The following is a 14,858-nucleotide window of genomic DNA, read 5'->3' on the forward strand; positions in this document are numbered from 1 at the left end:
AAATAACCAACATGATGATTAATACAAATGAGTAAACTTTTTTTAGAGTATATGTATATATTTTCTGTACAATGTGTGGCAGGGATTATATTTGACATTGATTATTTACTGAAAAAAATAGAATGTTTTTACAATGGATGATTTTTTAAAAAAAGCGAAACTGGAAGATAGAAGTACAGTAATCAATACTATTTATATATGACCTAGATTGCTTCAGTTAAGATATGTAGTTTTTGTTTTCTCATTATTTAAATAAATCCAATTCTAGAAAACTAATATCTGAAGTAGTAAATTTCTACCATACGTTGTCATAATAACCCATCAGAAAGGACTTTGGAATGCTACCCTGGCTCTACATCAGATCAGGCACATGGATGCCTTAGTGAAGGTTATACAGAATAAAGGGCAAAGAGACTGCCTGTTTTGTACCCTACTAGCAGTCTGACATGTTTGTTGTAGGAATAATGAGTTTGATACTATTTTCTGGTGGAAGAACAAGGTAGAAATTGAAGGAACCATTCTGTTGAGTCAAGGACCCTATTAGAGATGTCAAATTGAGTTTTTATAGTAAGTCAGGGCTCTGATGCCCAGCTCCTGCTGTTGGCTAATGAATGGCCAGGGCCAGGTGCTGCAGGGGCCATGCACAGGGGTATACCTGTAATGTACCACAGCAAGCTAGGCCCAGGGTTCTATTTATTGTCTTTCTCATCCTTCTACCTTCCCGGATGTGTGGGACCCAAACCCTCCCAAACCTCTGAAAATGAAGCCAAAAGTCCACCCATATGTGTCCATTCCTTCCTGTCCTCCAAAGTATTTGGAGAAGACTGCCTTGTGTGTGTGTGTGTGTATTCTGGTTATGTTTTGTGTTGGTGAATGAGGTCAGGCTTATGCAAATTTTGATAAATAAATACATAAAAGTGAAAAAAAAAGACCTGTGAAGTAAAGACAAAAATATAATAATAATAATAATAATAATAATAATAATAAATTGTATATATTTATGAATATATTTATATTATATATATATATAAATATGGCACTATCTAGTTCTAATGTATAATTTTGGAATGAGCTTAAGAATTGGTCCTGAATTGCTGCTTCTAATGACCAGTTTTCCCAGAAGCCTTGTAACTGGATAAAGTAAATTTACCATATATGATTGCAGAGATATATTTTAATCTCTTTCTTGGGAAGTGCTTACTTGCTTTTGAGATATCTTTTCATAAAGCATATAATACCAAAGCAAATTAATTTTAAGTATTTATACATTTCCATAGAAGATGCTCAAATCTAGATTGTTCTCTGAAAACTTGTTTATTGTTTTTCATCTTTTTTGCTTTGTTTTTATTATATTCCATGGAGTAAGATAAAAGAGATAAAATGTGTAATTGAGGAGAGCCTGTGTGGCTCAGTTGGTTGAGCATCTGACTCTTGATTTTGGTTCAGGTCATAATCCCAGGATTGTGGGATTGAGTCCCCCATTGGGCTCCGCGCTGAGCATCGAGCCTGCTTGGGATTCTCTGTCTCTGTCTCTGTCTCTCTCTCACTTGGTGCCTCTCCCCTACTTGAATGCATGCTCTCTCTCTCTCTCTCTGAAAAGCATCAAGAGGAGCGCCTGGGTGGCTCAGTTGCTTAAGTGTATGACTTTGGCTCAGGTCATGATTTCATGGATTGTGGGTTTCAAGCCCCACATCAGGCTCAGAGCCTGGAGCCTGCTTCAGATTCTGTGTCTCCCTCTCTCTCTGCCCCTTCCTTTGCTTATGCTCTGTCTCTCTCTGTCTCTCAAAAATAAATAAAAATGTTTAAAAAATTAAAAAGCAACAAGAATGTGTGGTTGGAAAGATAAATATGTACTATTAATATAAATATCATTAAATTATATTTATATGATTTAACATTTATAGTGTTTTGATGATAAAGCAGCCTTTAGTTTTCTGGGATAGAGTTACATATATATGTTTTTTAACATGAAGAAATTCCTAGCTACTAAAGCATTGTTTACAGTTATAGGAATTGTATAAATCAAAATAGTTTAGCACTAAGTGGAGACACCAGGCTGTCAAAACGCTAACATTGTTACAAGTGTCTAATCTCCAGGAATATTTAAACATATTTGGTAGGGGATAATCATTTTTGGCAATATAGCTCTCATTTAAAATCTTGTATCAGACACAAGACATACTTCCAACTCTGAAAAATTAATAATTTACACAGAATTTTGAACCATAACTTAAAAATTTTAGTTACTAAGAAGCAAAATGTACTAAAGTACATTTCTACTCTTTTGTCCAGATAATTTATTTCATGGTCTGTTCCTGTGCCAGTTAGATATATAAATATTAGCCTGAAACATAAAAATAATGATAGCCATGGGAAAAACTACTCTATTTCCTAGGAAAAGGGATTTTAGTTATATGATGAGTACATTGCAGTTTAAGAGGTATGAAGATATTGCCTAGAGCTATTGATTATGTCACATGAGAAAGCAATGATTCTATCACAAACAATGATTATTGTCATTATTCTTTACATGGGATCCTGAGGACAAATGACTCAATGAGTGAAATGTGTCAAATACAATTGATTTAACAAGGACAGTACCACTAAGGGACTTAGATTCATACTGCTCCTTCAGATACGAGTCCCTAGAGTAACACACAGACAGAACTAGGTTGATAAATATTTCAAGTAGCCTTTATCTAGTAGTTCTGAGAGTTTCTTATTGACAATATCAAGGGCTTTAGGGAGGTGTTCTGCATAATAAATGTGCAAATACAGTTATAGAAAGGTCTTTGAAGGATAATGCTTTTTAATTTAATAGATGGGTGATAGGAAAGGTAGTGAGCAGTTTGCCAGGGAATCTAACTCTAGCTAATGAAACAGTGCCAACTCTATGACTCAGAATGCTACATTGTAAGTTATTCAGAATGTTCTGAGAAGTGATCCAAACATAGAAACACCTGAAACTTAATATTGAATCCATTTACATAAATCATACTCAAGGAGTCTTCTAATCTTGACACATATACCCAGTAATATGCTGAGGCCTTACAGAAGAGGTAGATCACTATTATTTGATTAAATGTGTATAACTTTGTGTAGTTGGATCATCATCTTAACATAACTTGATATATTGGCCCTGAAAAGAGTTAGGAAAAACAGAAGGAAGCATAGTAAAAGTAAATAAACATAAAGCCAGTATTAACTATATACTATATAAACCAGGTGTAGGTAAGGTGTCTCACATACTGAAAAATTATTTCTTCCCCTTACTTAATCAGCCAACTGTATTTAATCAGCCAACTGTCTATTCAAATAAGCTTATGGAATCCTCTTTGAAGAGGCTCATTCTTTGGAAATTAGTGAAGATCTCAGTGATGACCATTTATTGAAGATGAATGAGAAGATTCTAGGATACCACATGAGTTTTGCAAATAGAAATGTGCCCTACTTGGTTAAGCCAGATTCTGTGCTTTCCTTTGAGGTGATTTACCAGAACTCGGTGTTTGAATGTGGATTTAATCCACATTAAAAAAGAAACATTTTCTGAGAGATAAGTATTTTTAGGCAACTCAATGGCTAATAGAAACATTGAAGCATTTCAAATAGACAGTTCTAGCTGATTTTTTTATTATAAATATATTATCTCTTTCTTTTTTTTCAGAGTTAAGCACTGAGAGTCATTATTGGTATGAAGGAGAATTTATATTTATCAACCAATTAATGTTATTAATGTAATGTTATTATTATGCCTTTATGTAAGATATTATTATATTTTGAATTTCCAAAATGGATGTATGCAAGACAGCTTTATTCATCTCTATCTACCTACCTACCTACCTACCTACCTACCTACCTACCTAGCATTTGTCCGATATTTGGCCTTATGTAAAGCACTGACCATAGTATTCATAACTGCTACAATGAGTCCAGAAGGAGAGGATTAACTGAATCAGGAGAGCCTTGCTAAATGGATCTGAGCAAATTTTAACCTTCTGAATGGAAATTGGAGCTAAATGTGAAGGTCTAGGTTAAACTTGGACAGGCATTATGTTTTGATGAGGAAAATTAGGTAAGATGTTCAAATAGATTCTATGAATGTGGTGGGAAGTGATGTGTCCTCCCCCTAAAGAAGAGAGGCTGTCAATCTTTTTTTTTTGAGAAATTTTTCTTTTTCCACATGCAATCTGATGAAGAATAACAATATATAAATATATCGAACACATAAATCCAGTTAGTTCTGGTTGAAGCAGGAAGAAGAATCAGATGCTGCATCATTTCCGTCTCTCTCCATTTCCCACCATTCAACATTTCCTATAACAGACTCCTATTGTAACAGTGTTCTTTAGTGGGAAGGCAGCCCCACATATAGAGAAGTAAATGGACTTCCATGCTAGTAAAATGGTTATCAGCTCTGATACTTTTGTGCTGTGTGGGCCAGATATGAATAACCTATCAGGGCTTTTTTGTGTGCATAGGAAGATTATCAACACTGTGGGAAATGTTTTTGGCATATAGTAATCATCATCATCAAAAACATTTGTGGAGCACTTTTCCTAAAGTGCTATGGAATGATGATTAAATGGGCAGCAGCAGCCTGATTGCCTTGCTGAATAGCCTGGATCTTCCATGAATACCTGGGGAGATCCCGAAATCTGCTTCACTTTCATGTGCTTCTTTATACAGTTTATTAAAGTGTAGCTAATTACCTAGAATAGTGACGTCTATGTAAGTGTTTCATGAGATCTGCTATTATCATTACTAGTACTATAGGTATAATTATTTTTCATATCATACAAATTTTTAATGAAGATTAAATGAATTTATACATACAGTGCTTAAAAGAGTGTCCTGTATGTTTTAAGTGTTCCATGAACGTTAGTGCGATTTACATGCACTGTTTAATCTTCAAAACAGATGAATCATGGGGCGCCTGGTTGGCTGTCGGTTAAGTGTCCGACTTCAGCTCAGGTCATGATCTCACAGTCCGTGAGTTCAAGTCCTGCATCGGGCTCTGTGCTGACCCCTCAGAGCCTGGAGCCTGTTTCGGATTCTGTGTCTCCCTCTCTCTCTGACCCTCCCCCATTCATGCTCTGTCTCTCTCTGTCTCAAAAATAAATAAATGTTAAAAAAAAACAAATAGATGAATTATGTAGATATTATTATCATCACAGTGTGTGTTAGGTATAAGACGAGTGGTAGTTATTCATGTAATGTCAAAGTCAGTTTCAATTTTCACCAGTGTTTCTATGAGAGCTTTTTTCAGACTCCTAGGACAATCCTCAAATTGCAGTAGTGTCCCCTTGGCCTCAGTTTTGCTTTCTTTTGTTTCGGTTACCCCTGGTCAACTGCAATCTGGAATTAGATGATCCTCCTTCTAAGGAATCATCAGAAGGTCATTAATAGCCTAATCACAATGCCTACATCATTCACCTCACTTCACCTCATCATGTAGGCCTTTTATCATCTTACATTATCACAAGAAGGGTGAATACAGTACAATGAGATATTTTGAGAAAGAGACGACATTCACATAATTTTTATTATATACTGTCTACAGTTTCAGGCATCCACCGGGGGTCTTAGAACATATCCATCAGATAGGGGTACTAGTGTAGCAACATTTAACTTAAAAAGTTGAAGCAGGCCTAGCAACATATTCTCCTGACAGAAAATAGACCATGTTATGTCTGCAAGTAGGCAGGGAATTTTTTGGAGAAAAAGTTTGCTGACATTTTAAAAGATAACAGATTTCTTGTATGGCCTAATCCCTTCCACCAAAAATCAACTCTACTAAATGATTGTTTAGGGATGCTCTGCTAATTATTCCAATCTACCTCAGGTTTCAAAAATCCACATTTGCTAATGTTTTAATGTTGACTCATGCTAATATTAATCACAAATGTTTTGTTGATCGATTCAGTTCCTCAAACTCTAGTGATGTTCTCCTCTCAACTGTTTTCTAAAGTTCTTGGGGACCCAGGATATAGGTGCAAGATCATTCCTGGAAACAAGCTCATTCTACCAAAGGGCACCATCTGGGCTATTCCATTTTAACACATATTGCTTTCAGGACTTGAGTGCCTGCTGAGGTTCTTGATCAATCAAAATGGCTTTATAGTTTTGAGATTCTGAATGGCAGTCATGTAGTATTGTTAAAATGATCGGCAACAGGCCTCTGTGCCACCATTTTGGTTCTACTTTTTTGCCTGGACCTCAAAGCAATGCTGTCTGTACTCCCAAGAATATAATATTTTAGTGTAAATAGAGTGTTCAGTTAATCTTTATAATGACCTCTTTCCCCTTAGGGCTTGGACACAAGTTGCTGGGGGTGCGTCAGAGATCTGTCATATAGACAATTCCAGTGTTCTCAATTCTCTTTGGAAGACATGACCGTTTAACTGCCTTACGCAAAAGCATTATTCAAATTAACTAGCTTTAAGAAATTCCCACCAGAGTACCTTACTGGAATAGCTATTTTTGAATTCTAGCCAAAAACAAGGTTTTGACTAAAGCTGAGCATTATTTCTATTAGTATATTGCTATTTGGGTTGAGATGCAGTAAAAAAGTATCATTTTGATATTGGAAAAATAGTTTACCATTATACATGACATTGAATGCAGTAGTAGGTAATCCACCCGTCACCCAAACATGCTGTAATTAATAATACAGTACTTCAGAGCTTTTAGGTCAGTCGTTTCATTTGAATCCTAGCTGATTGACCATGGGGAAGTTACTTAAACTTTCTGCATGTTAGTTTCTTTTTCTTTGAAATGGGATTAATAGAAACATAAATCATAGATGTTTTTCTAAAAGCACAAAGTAAATACTCAATAAACAATACTTATAAAAAAAGGTGATTAAAAATCACATTAGTTACATCTTTAACAAATTTCATTCCTCCGAAAACTGGCATATACTTTAAAGCAGTTTGTGATTGTTTTCATAATTTTTTAAATGTTTATTCATTTATTTAGAGAGTGAGAGAGAGAGAGCAATTGAGGAAGGAGCAGAGAGAAAGAGAATCTCAAGCACTGACAGTGCAGAGTCTGATTTGGGCTCCATCTCAAGAATCATGAGATCATGACGTGAGTCAAGATCAAGAGTCACAAGCTTAACTGAATGAGCTACCCACGTGCCCCAAAGCCATTTGTAATTTTAACTTGCTCTTTTTTTTTTTTTTTTTTTTTTTTTGAGCTGAAGTCAGATGCTCAACCAGCTGAGCCACCAAGGTGCCCAGCTTGCCTTGCATTCTTTTTTTTTTTAATTTTATTTTTTATTTTTTAAAATGTACATCCAAATTAGTTAGCATATAGCGCAACAATGATTTCAGTAGATTCTTTAGTGCCCCTTACCCATTTAGCCCATCGCCCCTCCCACAACCCCTCCAGTAACCCTCAGTTTGCTCTCCATAATTATGAGTCTCTTCTGTTTTGTCCCCCTCCCTGTTTTTGTATTATTTTTGTTTCCCTTCCCTTATGTTCATCTGTTTTGTCTCTTAAAGTCCTCATATGAGTGAAGTCATATGATTTTTGTCTTTCTCTGACTAATTTCACTTAGCATAATACTCTCCAGTTCCATCCATGTAGTTGAAAATGGCAAGATTTCATTCTTTTTTGAATGCCAAGTAATACTCCACTGTATATATATACCACATCTTCTTTATCCATTCATCCACCAAAGTATATTTGGGCTTTTTCCATATTTGGCTATTGTTGATAGTGCTGCTGTAAACATGGGGGTGCATGTGTCCCTTCGAAACAGTACACCTGTATCCTGTGGATAAATGCCTAGTAGTGCAATTGCTGGGTCTTAGGGTAGTTCTATTTTTAGGTTTTTGAGGAACCTCCATACTGCGTTCCAGAGTGGCTGCACTAGCTAACTTGCTCTTTTCTTAAAAAGAGAGGTAGTAAATGGTAAAATACAAAAATGAAAACACTAATAGGGGCACCTGAGTGGCAGAGTCAGTTGTGTCTGACTCTTGATTTCAGCTCAGGTCATGATCTCACTTTTTGTGAATTCTAGCCCTCCATAGGGCTCTGCCCTGACAGGGTGGGCCCTGCTTGGAGTTCTCTCTCTTTTTCTCTTTCTCTGCTCCTCCTTTTCTCTCTCTTTCTCTCTCAAAAATAATAAACATTTTTTAAAAAGCACTAATAAATTATGGCACATAATTTATACATAAATCATTTGTGAGCTATCAAAAGAATGATGCAGATATGTATTAACCCACAAAGAGTAGATATAGAAAATAAAGAGCATGCTACAAAACAACAAATATTTTGTGATTTGATTTTATAGCAATAAAAAATCTGTATGTGTAAACAAAATTTATGTATTTATATATATCATATGCATATGGATATACAGCAGTGGTATTATCTGGTAAAAGGGTTTCTCGTTTTGTTTTGTTTTGTTTTTAAGCCTGTTTTTATTGACATAATATTTTAGTCTGTGTTACAGGTAATCAGAAAACAATAAAGCTATTATTAAAAAGTTTTGTTTTATTATAAAAAATATGATTACTTCTGAGCTATAAAAAAGTTTCATATGACCTTATTCATTTAATTTTTTCTAGATGCATGTGAAGAAAGAAATCATCCTGTCATAATTAAGATTTCAGTCAAATAGGAATAAAGTTATTTAAATACCAAATTTGCATTTTGCATCAAATATGGTAATATAGGCTGCACCTGTATGTTTAAGAGTCTTTTTAAAAGGATATGTTGGGTTTGCCTTAAAAATATATAAAGTAAAAATATAAGCTTTCATAAACTTATTGGCAGCTTTATAATATAATTCACATTTGGAGTAACCTATTCTACTTTTAAGTATCGTGATCTCTAATTTAATTTTCTATTTCATATACATTCCAGTGATGTATGCCTTCCCCAAATATATACAACTGGTGATGAATTTCAATCCACAACTAAATTTTCTTTATTACTAAATATCTTTTTTTTTTTTTAAATGATAATGGTTTTCCTTATAGGACTTCAAGAAACTCTCACAAATACCAACTCAGATTGTGCAGAATAATTCAGGGCAATATTTTAATCTTGGGGTGTAAGCATGTTCTGTTGGATCTATTCTGGATCATAAAATACAAAGTGTATGACTTTAATCCTGCAGTGTTTCGTAGTCTCCATAGTCATCCCCTAAGAGACATTTAAACACATATAAAAGGGGTGCAAGATCATAAAATACAATAATCGTGACATTGTATTCTTACCTGAAATGAGTGCAATAACACAGCATGGCTACAGAATTACTTTGAAATATTTTCCTCTGAATAGATTTTTGTAAGAATTACCAAGAGAATTAACTTGTATCTCAGTCTAATACTGTCCGAGGGGACTGTTTTCTAAGACTGTTTTATGTTCAGTTCCAGAAATAGGTCTTTGTGGTTTTCAATAATTAACCTCTTCAAAAAGGGAATAAGACAGCACCACTTGACAAGAAATTTAAACATATTTTAATAGGATTCCAAAAAAGTAATCTAATTAATAATATAACTAGATAAAAGAGATGATACTTTCTTTCTTAATTAAAACCACAAAGTAATGTTTATTGGATTATATAACTTGTATGTTAATATCATGAGGATTTGGATATCAGGTTAGTATCCCAAATTTAATTTAAATGAAACTCTTCTGTCCTTGCCCAGGCACCAATTCACTGCAACCAACCAAGTTGCTCAAGTCAAACACTAGGAATCATCCTTAGTAACTTTTTTCCTCCATCCCCCATATAATAAAATCATCAGCAGATGCTGCTGATTTTTAACACCAAAATATATCTTGACTGTCTACTTCTCTTTCTACTGTCACCACCCTAATGCAAGTCACTAAACCCCCTGTGCCATCTTGCAGAATCTGAAATAGTCCCCTGCCTGCTTTCCCTGCTTCTGTGTTTCTTCTTTTTTTTTTTCAAAGTTCAATTTATTTAAAAAAAAAACAGAAACAGTTGACACATTTTTCTTACCCCATAACCCCTGTCTCTGGCAACTGCCAATCTAATTTATGAGCTTGGTATGTCTGTCTTTCCATCTGTCTATCTATCTATCTATCTATCTATCTATCTATCTATCTCTCTGTCTCTATCTAGATTCCACATATAAAAAGAGATCATGCAGTATTTGTATTTGTCTGACTTATTTCCCTTAGTATAATGCCTTTGAGGTCCTTCTGCTTCTGTTTTTCTTTCTTTATAATTTGTCACCAGGATGATTTTTTTTTTTTTGAGAGAGAGAGAGAGAGAGAGAGAGAGAGAGAGAGAGAGACAGAGGAGGCAGGAGCATGCACAGGCATGTGAGCAGGGGAGTGGTGGAGAAAGCAGGAAAGAATCTTAAGCAGGCTTCATACCTTTCAGGGCTCCACCCCAAGACCATGAGATCATGACCTGAGCCTAAATCAAGAGTCAGGTGCTTAATTGACTGAGCCATCCAGGTGCCCCTCAGGATGATATTTTAAAATGTATATACAGGGGCACCTGGGTGGCTCAGTTGGTTGGGTGTCCGACTTTCAGCTCAGGTCATGATCTTGCAGTCCATGAGTTCAAGCCCCACATTGGGCTCTGTGCTGACAGCTCAGAGCCTGGAGCCTGCTTCAGATTCTATGTCTCCCTCTCTCTCTGACCCTCCCCCCGCTCATGCTCTGTCTCTCTTACTCTGAAAAATGAATAAATGTAAAAAAAAAATAAATAAAAATAAAATAAAATGTATATACATGAAATTGTAAAATCTCTCTGCTTCAGAGAGATTGTAAAATCCCAACCCCTTCAATAGCTCTCTAAGCAGTCTTATTGATTGATTGATTGATTGATGTTTAGTTTTGAGAGAGAGAGAGGGAGATACAGAGAGACAGAGTGTTAGTGGGGGAGGGGAAGAGAGAGAGCAAGGGAGACACAGAATCTGATGCAGACTCCAGGCTCCAAGCTGTCAGCACAGAGCCTGATGTGGGGCTTGAACCCACAAACTGTGAGATCATGACCTGAGCCGAAATTGGACGCTTAGCTGAATGATCCACCCAGGCATTTTGAGCACTCACATTCAGAATAAGATCTAAATTCTCCACTTTGTCATAAAGACCCATATGACTCCCTCTGCTTCTCCCTCTTCTTCCCCTTCTCTGTATTACTCCCCCACCACCATTCACACATTGAAGCCACTTTATTCTTTATTTTCCTTTTTTATCTAGCCACACAGACTTCTGTCTCTGAAAACTTGGACCAGTTGTTCCTATTGCTTTGGAACATTCTCACTCTACTCTATATTCATATCACATCACTTGGAATATTGCCTCCTCAGAAAGGTCTGATGGACTACCCTGTCTTAACTAGAAATCCTACATTCCACTTTTCTTTACAATCAACTGGGTCATTGTTAGTCCTAGATTATCTTGGCCGTTTTTGTCAGCCTCTAAAAGAATGTACGACTTTGAAAACAAGAAACCTTTTTTTTTTTTAAGTCTTTTTCACCATTGTACATGCCAAACACATAGGACAGTGAGTGACTAACACATGTGCTATGTGGTTCTATGTGATGTGCTCCATGAATATATAGACCCTGAACATGAATTTTAGAGCTGGTAGATAGAATATATCTAGGTATGGTTTATATGATTTCAAACATAAATGATATTTGTCTGAAAATTCCAAAGTGGATTTAAAATAAAGATGGCCATAGTTTAAGACTTTTTACAAAAAAAAAGTTGCTTTACTTTGCAAATTAGCTTTAATTTGGAAATTAATTTTTTTAATGAATAAGTTTATACATGATAAATAAAAACTTGGTAAGAAAACAAAATTTCTCCGTGTTGAGGGCAGGCTACTCCATTTTCTTTGGAGTTGATTTTTCATATTTATATTTCATCAGTTTATTTATATTAGAGTATGTGTATATGATTATGCAGGATCACATTTAACAAATCTGTGGGAAAAATTGTATTTTAAAATAGAATTAGTGTAGGGGCGCCTGGGTGACTCAGTTAAGTGTCCAACTTCAGCTCAGGTCATGATCTCACTGTCTGTGAATTGCAGCCCTGAATTGGCCTCTGTGCTGACAGCTCAAAGCCTGGATCCTGCTTTGGATTCTGTGTCTCCCTCTCTCTCTGACCCTCCCCTGTTCATGCTCTGTCTCTCTGTCTCAAAAATAAATAAACATTAAAAAATTAAAATAGAGTTAGTGTTAATGAGGCTTAGTGCAAAAATTATAGTAATAACAGAGTGCTATAAAAATTTCTACTCTACATCTGTTCCACTGGAACACTAAAACATCTCTAAAATCACCACCATTCCTTCTGTCATCTATTTTCAACTTCTATCTCCATTTCTAATTTTTGTCTTAAATAATAATTACTCTTAGATTTGTTAAATATTTTATTTAACTACTATACTTTGTACTTTTTTATCTTCTAGTGCTGGAAGATTATATTATTTATTTAAAATTTTCCTATATTGTATACTATTAGAATAAACATACAAATTTAAACATATATATATGTATTCCATAGATTTTTATCTAATCTAACACTCTTATTATTTATTTCTGAATTGAATTTCTAAAATTTCCATGATAGGAGATTTTAGATTGAGTAGCATTTAGTATTTATTTCATTACATATTATATTTTCATGAAGTATAAGAATATATAAAATATTTATATAACTTATAAATGGTCCATTTATATATACATATTTATTAAGTTATTTATATAACTTATAAGTGGTCCACTATCTATTAATTTTGTTTAATAGACTTAAATAAGACCCACAAAATTTTAAATCACTACTATCATTATTCTGCCTAACTTCTCCTGCCCCCTGAATATTTAAACTGGATACTGGGCACCTAGATGATGTATAGTCTGAGCCACACTGTCCTTCACTCCTGTGAGTCAGACTTCTGGCCTTACTTTGGAGATGTACACACCTATCAGCTCTTCTAAAAAAAAAAAGGTAGGCATTGATTGGCCATTATTTATAAATGTTGATAATTTCCCAGAACATTCCTCCTTCTCTATTTTAACCAAAACAAGAAAAACAGCAAAAATACCCTTGTCTTTTCTGAGATCTTCTCTTTTGCTTCCAGGGGGCTCTTGAGTTTTTTTTATGACTGATGCTTTTCACAGTCAAGTTGATCTCATTTATGACATATCTTCCAAAATTTATGTATGACTAAAGGTGTCCTTTTTGGGTTCTTTTCTAGTTCTTCTTTAGGCGTTTTCTAACTTGTATGTTCCTTGTTTTATTGTAGTGTAAAGAAATGAGGTGAATGTATATTTTCAATCAGCCACCCTAAATTCAAGGTCTCAAAACCTATAGGAAACATAGCTCCATGATGTTCTGTCTCCTTATAGTATCCTACAAGGTCTTACATGAACTGGCTCACAGTTTCTTCTTTGACACCATCTACTACTGATCACTCTACTGCCTCACACTGCTCATTCTGTGACAATCACACTGGCTCCCTGGTTGCTTTGAAGACCTCAGGCTCACTACTGCTTCAAGACTGAATTGGCTCTTTCCTCTGCCTGGAAAACTGCTTATCCACATATCTGCAAGTTTTATCTTCCAATTACAATAGTCTTGGCTCAAATGTCACTCCTTGGTTTCTCAGTAAGGCTTATCCTGAACACATAAATTATATTTTATTTTTTAAGTTTTAATTTTTTTTTTCAAATTTGTATCTGAGTTCCAGTTAGTTAACATATAGTCTAATATTAGTTTCAGGAGTAGAATTTAGTGATTCATCACTTACGTATAATAGCCACTGCTCAACACAATCCTTTAATACCCATCACCCATCTAGCCCATCCCTCCATCAACCTCCCCTCCAGCAACCCTCAGTTTGTTCTCCATAGTTAAGAATGTCTTATGGTTTTCTTCCCTCTCCTTTTCCCCCTTCTCCAATGTTAATCTGTTTTGTTTCTTAAATTCCACATATGAGTGAAATCATATGGCATTTGTCTTTCTCTGACTGACTTATTTTGCTTAGCATAATACAGTCTAGCTCCATCCACATCATTACAATGCCAAGATTTCATTCTTTTTGATGGTTGAGTAATATTCCTGTGTGTGTGTGTGTGTGTGTGTGTGTGTGTGTGTGTGTACCACATACCACATCTTCTTTATCCATTCATCAATCAATGGACATACATCTTTTCCATAATTTGATATTGTTGATAATGCTGCTATAAGTTATGGGATACATGTATCCTTTGGGTAGATACCTAGTAGTGCAATTGCTGGTTTGTAGGGTCATTCCATTTCTAACTTTTTGAGGGAATTCCATATTGTTTTCCAGAGTGGCTGCATGAGTTTGCATTCCCACTTACAGTGTGAGAGGTTTCCCCTTTCTCTGCATCCTCAGCAACATCTGTTCTTTCCTGTGTTAAAATCAACCTTTTAGGTTTAAATTAACCTTTCTGACAGGTGTCAGATGGTATCTCATTGTGGTTTTGATTTGTATTTTCCTGATGATGAGTGATGTTGAGCATCTTTTCATGTGGATGTTGGCCTGACCACACCAATTATAATACAACCTGTTTCCACCAAGAATTTGGCTCTCCTATTTTTGTTTTGTTTTGTTTTGTCTTGTTTTCCCCTGCACTTTCCGGCTCTATTAGGTTTCTTCTTTATTTGTTGTGAATCTGTATCCTTCCAGAAGAATATAAGTCACAAGGAGGCAGAGATGAATATCACACATATACTATATATTCCATTACATAGAAAGGTCTAATATATAAATTAATCTCTTTGAAGATACAATTGCTAGTCATTTTATTTTGTTTCTCAGTCACTTTGCATAGTAGATCTCACTGGGTAGGTTTTTCCTTGAGAAGGGTGAGAGTCCAGCCAAT

This window comes from Puma concolor, chromosome B2 (assembly GCF_028749965.1).
Source record: "Puma concolor isolate L17-30 chromosome B2, mPumCon1.1.hap2, whole genome shotgun sequence".
Lineage (NCBI taxonomy): Eukaryota > Metazoa > Chordata > Mammalia > Carnivora > Felidae > Puma > Puma concolor.